We start from the raw sequence: 12812 nt of genomic DNA on the forward strand, positions 1-12812 counted from the left end.
CTTGATGATGATGCATGCAATGATGGATTGTCTACTTTTGAGTAAGATTTTGAGTTTTCTTTTGTTTAATCATGATTGAAGTTGAAAATGGGCATGATTGTCATATTCGCCATGATGCATTCATGAGCATGGTTCATGCTTCTTGCATGTTAGTTAAAATTTGTGTTTTGGATGGCTATGGACACCTTGAAATTCGCCATGCTCATATATGTATATATATGTTTGCACATGATGTTTTGGTTATGAACTAAGTGATGAATATGGTTGTTTAAAGAAGAAGATGTTGAAGAATGATTGTGAAATTGCAAGCACATTCGCCTAGCACACATATGAGTGCTTGATGCTATATTATAAGTTTTGAGCTACAATATGCAAAGCATTAACTAGTAAAATGCATGCTGTTTTGTGAGGTATTAAGTGCATAATTGGCCTCAACATGTACATGAATATTCGCCTTGGGTAGCCTATTGAAGGCCTTAGCTTTTCCTTGATGCTCGAATAAATTGTATTGAATTGCTTGATGTAGTATAAAATGTGCATGACCATTGTGTATTCAAGCTAAAGAGTGGCCATATGACCATTTAAACTCCTTGTCATATTCGCCATAAGCTAGCACAATGAGGTTTTAATAAATTGAATTTGTTTGAATTAGCTCAAGAGCTAAGAGGGCCACAATTGGACAAGGGAAGGAAAAAGTGATCGAATAGCCGTAAAAGCCGCTCGACAACATCCGAGGTAAGTCCTCAAGAAGTGACCTTACTTGAATTATGTGGAATGAAATATGGATGTATTGATTATTGATTTATGTGTGTATCAAGATTCGAATAATGCCCGCTAAGTCCCGAAGGCGATTATGCTAGTGATTATAATTGTGTTTGAGCCTTAGTAACGAGAATGAAATATGTATGTCCAATGATTATTGATGTATGTGTGCATGAGAAATTGAATGATATCCGGCTAAGCCCCAAAGACAATTATGTTGAAATTATATCCGGTTAAGACCAAGGCAATTGTGCTAGTGGCTACATCCGGCTAAGACCAAGGCATTCGTGCGAGACATTCTATCCGGCTAAGACCAAGGCATTTGTGCACGTGGTTATATCCAGTTATATTCAAGAATCTTGGGCTGGAGGTGAGTGTTGGTTGCTGTAATAAATTCAATTAGTACACTCGAGAAGCCCAAAGAATAAGGTACGTTTATATGTGCATTGAAAGTCGACATGTTTGAGCAACATTCGCTCAATCGACTAATGAATTTCAGTTATTGAATTGATTGATACTTTGTGAAAGTATATAATGATGAAGTGTGAAGTAAGAATGTGTATTAATGAAATGATGCATTTGGCTATGTGAATGTATTGCTGTAATTAGAGTTGATTATATTCCTTGAGACTTACTAAGCATAAAAATGCTTACCCTGCTGCTTTGGCTCTCTGTTTTATAGATTTATTTCGATAGCAATAGGATTCGGGATCAATAAAGTCAAGTCATCCACACTATCAACGCCTCTATTTTGGTATAAATTTTGGTTGAACTTTGAAATGGCATGTATAGGACTACCCTTGTTGGTTAAATATGTTGTGATGTATTTGTGTACGGCCATGCGAAAATGGCTCGTAAAAGTGAAGTATCGACTTAGACTATTTGCGGTTTGTATATGTATATATTTGGTGTCATGATGTGACCATGGATTGGAAATGGGAATGTTGGTCACATGATCAGCCATTGGCATGGTTAAAATGATCATATATGAACCTATGTATGGCAAGACTAATTGGTTCATGGAGACTACCAAATAGGTAAGACCTACCTTAAAAACAGATGCTGCCAGCTGCAGTGATGTGAATGTGAAAAATCACCAAAATTTGTAGGAATGGTATTAAATAGTGAATAAGCTATGGAAATGAACCTTGGTGAGTCTATTTTCATATGGAAGAAACGAAATGGTCATAGGAGTTACATGTTAAGAGATATTAAAGCTATTGTGAGACAGGGCCAGAACGGTTTCTGGGTCCCTTGTCGCAACTTTAAAAATTTAGTATAAATTATCCAGAAAGAATTAGGAGTCATGCCTTATATGTACAGATTCCATTTTGAGTCTAGTTTCATTAGAAATAAACGGAACCAGTATTAAAGTTCTGTACAGTGAGATATTCAAGTTGTAACGCGCGAAGGTCAGAGCAGTCGATCCCTGTAACATGGGTGACTTTAACTAATAAACTGTACCAATTGGCCCGACCAAAAATTCTAGAAATAAATCCATGGATGGATACATGAGTCTAAATTCAGGGAAAATTTACGAAACCAGTTTCCAAGTTTTGAAACTCGAGATATGATTTTTAAGGCGACGGTGACGCAGTTTTCCAGCCTGACTGGAAATGTCAAATTGGTGGGCAAAACAAGTGAACTTGGTTTGTTGACCCCTCATGTCCGACACCGGCGATGGTCTCGGGTTCGGGGTGTTACAGGTAATGACTTTTCATTATTGACTATTGAGTGCTTCATTTATTGTACTTCAACACCTCGAGTGATTTGAGTGAATCTTTAGTGAGGATGTGAAACTATGTGATATTTTGAATCAAAGGTAATTACTTAGATGAGGGGAGACACCTATGTTCTCAGAATGAAATGCTCAACTTGGAATGTTTGAAACTTTGATGTTCTTTCAGTTGAATTTTCAATGTATGATTACCTATTGAATATTTTGAGGTATTATCGATAGAAATTATAAGTTGAGAGGAATTTATTTTGATAATTAGTTGAAGATTTCGCTTAAGGACAAGAAAATGCTTAAGTGTGGGGGTAATTGATAAACCGTAATTTATACATATTTCTATCCCATGCGTAGCACATTTTATGGATGATTTTTCCTTAGATTTGGCTAATTAGATGCTCCTAATGCCTTAATTTCATGTTTTATACTTATGTGAGCATAAAAGAGTGAAAGGAACAAATCAACACGGCCTGGACTTCCTGACATGGGCAGACCACACGGCCGTGTCAATTTTGCAGAATCGAAGCACGACTCACACGAGTAGACCACACGCACGTGCCTATTTAATAGGCTTGACCACGGCCTGAAGTAATCGTACACGAGTGTGTCCCTATCGAGCCCAAGCAGAGTCCTATTCAGAAAAGGCCACTTTTGAGGGCCCTTAGGCATTCCAAAGCCTATAAATACACCCTAAAAGAGGAGGAAAAGGGGGACGCAGGAGGAAGCAAGGAATTGCTCAAGAAAAGCCGATTGATCCATCTCAGAAGCCGGATTCACCATCAAGCTTGAAGATCTCCCTTCAAATTCCCTTCGGAGTTTTGGGTTTTCTTATGTTTTGTTATTTTTATTTCTTATGTTTTGTTATTTTTATTCTTTTGAGATGTTTTCTTTCATTAGTATGAATTAAAACCCCAAAATACCTAACGGGAATGAAACCTAAGACGGATCTTGTTATTATTATCTGAATTGTATGATAAATATTTGACTTGTTCTTAATTATATGTTCTTAATTCTTGTTTTGATATTCCAGGATATTGATTCAAGTTAAGCTTTTATTCAAAGGAGGAATAGACCCTGTCTAAGAGTAAATTTGTCATAATTAAGCGGATTTGATTGCGCGCCTAGAGATAGGGTGACAAGATTTTGCCAGATTAGGGTGAAACTTAATAAGGGGATCCATAGATCTAGTTAATGCAACCCTAGGGCGTTAATTAGAAAGATATTTCAAGTATTCAATCTAGGGTTAGACGTTGTTAGTCTCGAGAGAGATAATAATATATCTTAGGGATCCCTACGAAACAAGTTGAATGAATAAATCGTCCAATTTAGAGTCAAATAACAAATGAAGTCTAGGTGGATTTTTTCTTAGGTATTGTCTTAATCAATTGAGTTTTCCAAAAAGTATTTGTGACAGCCTTAAAACGACCCTAGTCGGAATGTGGTTTCGGGACCACAAAACCGAGGCATAAAAATAATTTAATATTTATTTTATAGCCTATAATATGTGTGAACTCATGTGTGACATTTTTGATGTTTTGATTTAGAGTTATAAATGTGAATTTCACTAGAAAGGACCTAGTAGAAAACTTTGGAAGTATGATGGGGGAATGTGTAATGACTAATTAAAGCATGCATGCAAAACAATGGCCTTGCATGTCAAATATCCCTCTTTTATAAGAGGTGGCGCCATGACAATGAGGATGGGCAAAACATGTCATAGACATGTTTTGTTGGTGCATTAGGGAGAAAAGAAATAAACAAATAAGCATGGGTAATAAAGAATGAAAAAAATGTGTGAGTGAACCCCCTATTGCCGTGTATTGAAGAAAAGAAAAGAAAAAAATTGATCATCCTTTCATTCTCTCTTGACCGAAAATCCTAAGGAAGAAGAGGAATTTTTGCTTCATGTTTGGTTTGGAAGAGGATTAGGAAGGGTTTGGCTATACTTGCATCAAGATTAAGGTATGTTTGAGGTTGTGCCATGAGATTCATGCATGTTTTTAGTTACTAGCTTGATGTTCTTATTAGCCCATGGTTCAAATCTTTGTTATATCATGGGGATGGCATTTGGCCAAGGTGGATTTTGTGTTAATGCCATTGCATGTTAAATATGAAGCTTGTTAATGGTATATGTGATGGGGGATTGATGGCTCTTGGACTTTCTTTTTAGTATTTTTGAGTAAGACATTAAGTTCTTTGCTTAATCATGACCAAAATTATGGTGTTGTGATGTATTCGGTCATGGTATATCCATACGTATGATTCATGCATGTTGCATGGTAGGTAAGATTTGAGCTTTGGATATGTGTTTATATTTGGATATAAACAACTTGAGATTCGCCCTTGCACCTACATGAATATGTGTTTGCACATGATGAATTGGTATGACATATATACTATTTCAAGGTGTATATTTGCTTGTGATGATGTTTTGTTATGTAGTAAATGAGAGATGTGTATTGAGCTATAATATGTAATGCGTTAGTTAGTAAAATGTATGCTATTTTTTTGTGTGGTATTATGTAAAATTGGCCTCAACATAGACATGCATATTCGCCAAATGAAGTAGATTGGTGTGCATGTATTCGGTTAGAGGCAACCGTATTGAAGCCTTAACTTGGCTTAGATAATTGACTAAATGGGTAATAAGTGAGGATGGTTGCGAATATACAAACATACATATGCATGTGTAATTGAATTATGAATGTTTAGCAAGATGGTTAAACTAGTTGATTTATTGATTAAGCTCAAGGAGTTAAAGAAGGAGAATCAAGCAAGGGAAAGACGAAGGTCATCGAGTAGCCGACTTGGACCTGTTTTACCCAACACAAGGTAAGTTACTAAGCATATATTTTGTATTGATTTGAATAGACATAATGTCTATGTAATTATGCCGAAAGGAATGATGAATTTATATACATGTGTGTATGTGGTGATGGAAGTATTGAATGGAAGGAAAAGAGGTGAGATGTATTGAGTTGTTGATTTCAGCACTAAGTGTGGGTATAAACATTTGTGATCATGAGAATGGCACTAAGTGTGCGGGTTTAAAACTTGTACAGCACTAAGTGTGCGAGTTTGATCATGTAGCACTAAGTGTGCGAGTTGATTATATAGCACTAAGTGTGCGGACTCACTATATGCTTTTGAATCACTGTTGACACTGAGTGTGCGACACTATTGAGTTGATCACGGACAGCGGATCGGGTAAGTACCTTGAGTTCATGGCTAATAGGCGCTATGTTTATATTTGGGGTCGAGCTTGGTAAGTTTGAACCTATGTGACAATGTAAATTGAAGTCACGTACATAAGAATTATCGCGGAATGAGTGAAAAGTCATGTAGATGTATGATTGAATCGAAGGTCTAAGGAACTATGGTATAGTTCGGTTTGAATGGAGTAATTAGCCTCGCTCCATTTTGTTTCCTCTTGCGATAATGTTATTAATGGTTGTTAGTGCATTGCTTATGACTTCATCGAGTTATATACTCATTCGGTGTTTGCTTGTCACCTATTTTAGGTTTCTTGGACTCGACTTTTTGCGATTCGGGACCGTCATCGAAGTCATCACACTCGCTAACAACTTTTGGTATTTTCTTCGTAGTTGGTCTTGGAGTACATTTCGCATGTATAGGCTATTATGTTTTGTTTGAACTTGGTATGTAAATTTTGAATAGCCATGCGAAAATGGCTTAGAAATGTTTTGAGCATAATGTTATAATCATTTGGTATGTATATGCTCATTAAGAAGCACGAAATGTTTGGCAATGACCAGCCATTAGAATGGGTCATCATGATTATATTTTGGACTATATATGTAAAAGGGTGGTTGAATCATAGAAACTATGTGTTAGAGAAAGTCTACCCTAGAAATAGATGCTGGCAGCAACAGTGATGTGGATGTGAAAAATCACTAAAAATAGTAGGAATGGAATTAAATAGTGAATTAATTATGTAAATGAACCTTGATGAATCCATTTTCATATGGAAGAAACGAAACGGTCATATGAGTTGTATGTTAAAAGATATTTGGGTTTTCGTGAAACAGGGCCAGAACGGTTTCTGGATTCCCTGTTCCGACTTTGAAAATTCATTATAAATTAAACAGAGATAATTAGGAGTCATACCATATATGTATAAATTTCTCTTTGAGTCTAGTTTCTATAGAAACAAATAGAATCAGTATTGAAGCCCTGCACAGAGAGTTATTTGAGTTGTAACGCACGAAGGTCAGTGTAGTTAACCCCTGTAACATGGGAGACTTTAACTAATAAACTGTACTAATTGGCTTGACTAAAAATTCTAGAAAAAAATCCGTAGATGGACATATGAGTCTAGTCTCAGGAAAAAATTACGAAACTGATTTTTGAGTTGTAAAACTCAAGTTATGATTTTTGAAGCGACTAGTACACAGATTGGCAGCTTGTCTGGGAAATTCTCAATAAGTGGTTTGAAGTCTGTTAACACCTTGTGTTCGACTCCGACGACGGTCTCGGGTTCGGGGTGTTACAGTATTTTCCCTAAATTTCTTTTTTGTGATTTCTTAGTTTAATTAATTAGTCAGATAAACAAAACCCTTTTATTTTTTTAGGCTAGATAATAAAAAGAAAGTTGATACTAGTACTTTTAGTTCCTTTGGGTTCGATAATCCGGTATTGCTAAAGCTATACTACTGTTCGATAGGTTCACTTGCCTTCATCGTGATAATAGTTAGTTTCAAGAATGATTCATTATAAATATTTAAAACCTATCACGAATATCACGCATCAATTTAAAATTCAATGCATGTTTAAATTTTGGACTTTGTAGGTTTAATTTTTGTGTAGATGGGAGTTAGGCTTAGAAATTGATAATTTGTTAGCTATATTACATTACTATCGTCATACCCATGGGTCAGTATTGCGATACCATAAAAACCTTTGAGGGGAGGCCAAAACACATTTCGATACCGCGATACCAACCTAGTATCAAAATATCCCAAACATAATCAAAATTAATTTTTAGCCTAAAAGCGTGCTACCCTTTTTAAAAACCTAACACTCACCCTAAAACCCCAATTTGACTTAGTTTCAAGCCATAACTCCCTACTTAGTTTGGACTATTATTTTTGGTTTTTGCTTATTTTTTTAATTTGCATTTGTTATCTTTTGTGTGTTCTTCATTTTCTATGCAGGCTACCCATCCGAAGATTACACAACAAATTCGAGCTCAAATGTAAATGTGGACGACCCAAGCTAGCCCGATGCTCCTTCTAAGGAAGTTTGGTAACCTCTTAATCTTTTGTATTGGGCTACACATTGAAGACAATGTGTACTTAAGTGTTGGGGATGCTTGTAATAGTATTTTGTGCAAGTGTACACAGTCGTTCGTGTAATAAGTAAGTAAAAGGAGTTATCGTCTCCACAAGGACTGTGAATGTTAATCGATTATTTGTAATATTATAAGTTAACAATTTGGTGGTAAAAACAGAATACTTTGAGTGGTAGATGATTAAATTAAACTTATCTTAGATGCAATATGATCCCTTTGCAATGAAATCTAAATGTAAATGATCTAAATGTATGAGTGGATGGCTTTAGCAACAAAAAAATCAACATAAAATGGGCTAGGATAATTATATTAATCAACTCAATTCATTTGCATCATGCTTAATAGTGTTCGGAAAAAAATTCATGCGACTCGATCTTTCATGAGTTTGGATACCAAATTAAGTTCTCTCGTAATCTTTAACTTAGTGAAATATGCATTTTACTGATCATATTAGACTAAGGGTTTCTTTGTAATTATGCAGGTAACAAGGACATTTACATTTGAAACAGTTAAATCACATAAACCTAAAAAATATGTAAGATAATAGAGCTAACTAAAGATATTATGAACCCTTAATTTAGTCAAGTTTAATGATCTAAATTGAGCATTGAACTTTTCAATTATTTGTCTATTAGTCCTCGTCTGTTAGGATCACTTAGCTAATTTGAATACATCCAATCATGTATGAATTAAATGCATCTTGATTTTAATTGAAAGCATGATTGACTAAGGCAGAAACACGTTAAAAATGAATCAAACAAATATTATTGAATTAACATAATCATCCTAGATAAACAAAATTAAGCTATCATCATTGATGTCAAGAATAATAAACACATAGCAAACATAATTAAAATAAATACAAAAAAGGAAAGAGTAAACTTTAATTCAGTTCAGTAGCCTTCCAGATCTTTCTGACTGATGTGTTCCTCTGTTCTATTCGTTTCTCCTCTGCTAAGGGTTCCTTAAGGTGGTCGGCCAAGAGATGGTCTTGACAAGGCTTTTGTTAGCTAAAGAATGGAAAGGGAGATGGAACAACTATGAAAGGAAAAAGAAAAGGGAATTGAAAATGGGAAAGTGGAATGAAGAGAGAATAATGAATGAGTGATAAGGGATGAGGGATGAGGGATGCTTTTAAGGATGAAAGGTGTGTGGTATTTATAGCTGAAGGTAAGGGTGAAGTTTGCTAAAAATAGAATTTGAAATTCTTTCGTCTTCTCTCATGCTTGGTCGACCACAAATTGTGGAAAAGGGTATGACTTGGTTGCTTTATTTTGAATTCAAAACCTTGCTATTAATAGCCAGAAGGTGGAAAGTTTCAAAGGATAGACTTCTGTGCTGATTTCTGACATCTTTCCAACTACAGAGACCTTCAACAAAATATTCCAAACCTTATTTTTGGCCAGCCATTTGCTTGTCCCAAAATTGGGCTTTAATTCCTCCTTATTGGATGGTTTCTTAGTCCAATAAATAATCAAACTTCTCCATCATGTAGCACACTTTTACTAGATCAACTTAATATCCTTATGGCCCACTTTTACATGGTCTTGCCTCCAAATAGAGTGGGTATGTGCATGTCCATACAACATTTATCTTAATCTCATCTTCCATGATCCTACTGCATAGTAAAAATTAGCATATTAAAGTTAACATGAAAATAATATAAATTATGCATAAACATCATGTAATAAAGTATAATTTCACATAATTTATAAATTCATGTCCAATATTAAAGTTTAAGTAAAATCCACTTCATTCAATAACAATTACTCAAGATTAACATATTTATTAAGTCAAAATGTGGTAAAAATATATAGAAAAATCCTATATAATTTTGAGTTTACGCACCCCCAAACTTAAACCATTGCTCATCTCAAGTAATGTTCATGCACAACATGACTTTTGCTACGGCAAATGAAATGATGCTCAAAAATGCTTTTTATTGATAAGTAGCTCGAATGCAAATATTATTTCCAAACTTTATACTGCGTACAACATAATTTCAACATGAGTTATAGTATGCATGCCTTTCAAAAATATGAGTAAAATTCGATTCTACAATCCTAGGTTGCTGAGGTCCACTTGATCTCAAAAAAGTAGACTTCGACTATCTCAATGATATTTCCACTGGTTCACTCAACTTTGATGTTTACCATCCAAAAGGTGGAGAGTGGAAAAGTTTTCAAAAGGAGTGGAAGCAAACCGAAGGATTTATCATTCCATACACGCCCATTGTTGAAGAAGATAGGGAAGGCTCAACATCAAAAGATCAAGTTCTAGAGGACACTTTTCCTACTGAAGAAGTCCTTACCAAGCCTACTAATCATCTTGATGAAGGGGAGGACTAAGATCAAATTTCTTTTGGCATGCACTTTGTCTCATTTTTATCTCTTTTTTGAATTGTGTAATACTTTCTTATTAATACATCATTCATTTTCATTCTATACTATCTTACTGATTATTTCATTTCATCATCATTTACTTTACATATAAGCATAGTTGTCTTCACATACATGAAAGACTAAGCCAGGCTTAACGTATTATGAATACATGGCTTCTTCATCTTCATGGTCTAAGAATTGGCTAAACTGGGCTCCCATGCCAAAACTTGTAAAGCCCACAACCTAGCCCAATTTACCGAGCCCAAATCCTGGGTGTTACTAGGCAATGCAAAACATTAAGTAAAACAATTTATTATTTATTATTTATGTTTGGTATTTGAAGTCCAAAACAAAATCTCAACATTTTTAAAGATTTGAAATAGAGTACATGTTAAACATATTTTTACAACACATTCGATTTAGATCTCTACAACTTAGAAAATTTTTTAAGATAGACTTAAAAGAAAATTTTAAAAGTTGTGCCACCAGTTTTCTCTATGTATAATAGCCCAATCAGCCACTAGCTTGGCATACTCCTAACGTTGTCCCTCCAGGTAAAGCTGCTTTTTCAACAATCCTAAAAAGAAGTAATAATCTCGTAAGTACAAAACTACTTAGTAAGCTCGTTGACTGTACAATGGTGGAGTCTTGTACTACTTTAGGAGATTCCATAGATTAACTTCTACTCTGCGCCATTTGCTACGGCTGATACCATATGGTCTTATCTTTCCCATACACACTAATTATCACATTCCTGTTGTACTTAACCTTCATTTTTAAACCACTAGAGGACTCTTCCCTTTATTAAGTAATTCTTTTTCCCCATATCACATTTTCAACGGAATATACCTTTAGAAATCCCTTCTAGCAATCCATAATTTAACTCATGCTCTTTTTTCAAATAATTTCTTACTAACATTGTTTTGGGTGAATACATACATATGGAAGATACTTACATATTTTTTCATACTATTGATTTTGGCTCAAACATGCCCTAATTCATTTCAGTTCTTATACCCATACTGGCAATTCACTACGAGTAATATCCAGATGGATTCCATTTTAGGCTACATCATAATCTCATAACTCCATTTAGCATTTATTCAAATTCAGAGTAAATTTTGAAAAAGATAAGATACTCATTTTTCTTTTCATACTTACAGATCATCGTAAAAGAAACCTTTCGTGTCATAAAGATAGACACTGTTTTTCATGGAAAGCCCTTAAAACTTCATTCAACTCTTATTCCTGAGCAAATTAATACCTTATCTTGGTTATACATATTACAAAATTTCTAGAACTTATTCATATCTTACCATAGAGACAAACATTGAGATTCGTAGCTTACCAGATATTCTTGACAGTTCATGCCACATAGGCTTAGCAAAATACACCATACAAGAAATCAGATAGAACACGCCGCTAATGTAACATCCCTTACCTATATCCAAAGTCGGGACAAGGTTTGAGGCGTTATCAAACTACAAGACAAGCACACATACAAAACTAGGTCATAAAATTTTAGTTCAAATCAAATTTCATTCATACATATGCAAATTGTCCCTTATATAGGCCTACGAGGCCCAAACATACACCGGGAGCAGCTTGAGACTAAATCGAGAACTTTAAAAAACTTTAGGATAACATAGAAAAATTTATACTTTTGAGAGTCACACGCCCGTTTGGGTAGGCCGTGTGGTCACACACGCCTGTGTGGCTTGGGACACGCTTGTGTCCTCAGCTCGTGTAACTCTTTGACTATGACATCATCAACCAAATAAAGTCACGCGGCCAAGTCACAAGCCCGTGTGCACAGACTATGTGTTTACTACTAGGCATTCTGTTTTACATTAATTAGGGTGCAGGGGGCACACGGTCGAATCACACCCACGGGGCAGACCATGTGTCACACACGGCCTAGACACATGCCCGTGTGTCTACACATGTGGACAACTTTAAGACTATTTTCCGAGCCATTTGTCACCCTGAAATGCTCATTCACTCATTCATCTTCAATGGCATGCAACATGGTATATTTAGTCACTCAAATGCTCATAAACATGATTAATCCATGCCTTTGTAATATCAACATACCTCCTATCCAAACCATCATACTTTCATATGGCATTCCACACCAATTTGATATTTATTCATCATGCTAAACCTACTTTCAATTTACTTAATTATATCATACTTTTTGTCATACTCATTAGCCATGATTCATTCATTTAGCACATGTGCCATTCAGCACACATCTCATCCACAAGCAATCACATCAAGCATAATACATTGCATGCATGCATAATTGATTAGGTAACAACCCAAATAATAAATATGAACCATATCACATGGCCATATACAAAATGAATCAAATACCACCATAAGGCAACACATTTGGCTAGACCAATATGACATATAACAAAAAGACCAAGTCCCTACACATGCCATACTCAAAATGTTGCTACTAACTATACCCAAAAGTCCAGTTGATAGTGTGATCGAACCTCCAACGTCCTCCAAATCCCGAGCTAGCTTCGCGATACTATAAGGAAATGGAAAAGAGAGGGGAGCAAGCATAAATCTTAGTAAGTTCACATGTAAATAAATAGCAAATAATCATATATGT

Source organism: Gossypium arboreum, chromosome 2 (genome assembly GCF_025698485.1).
Source record: "Gossypium arboreum isolate Shixiya-1 chromosome 2, ASM2569848v2, whole genome shotgun sequence".
NCBI lineage: Eukaryota > Viridiplantae > Streptophyta > Magnoliopsida > Malvales > Malvaceae > Gossypium > Gossypium arboreum.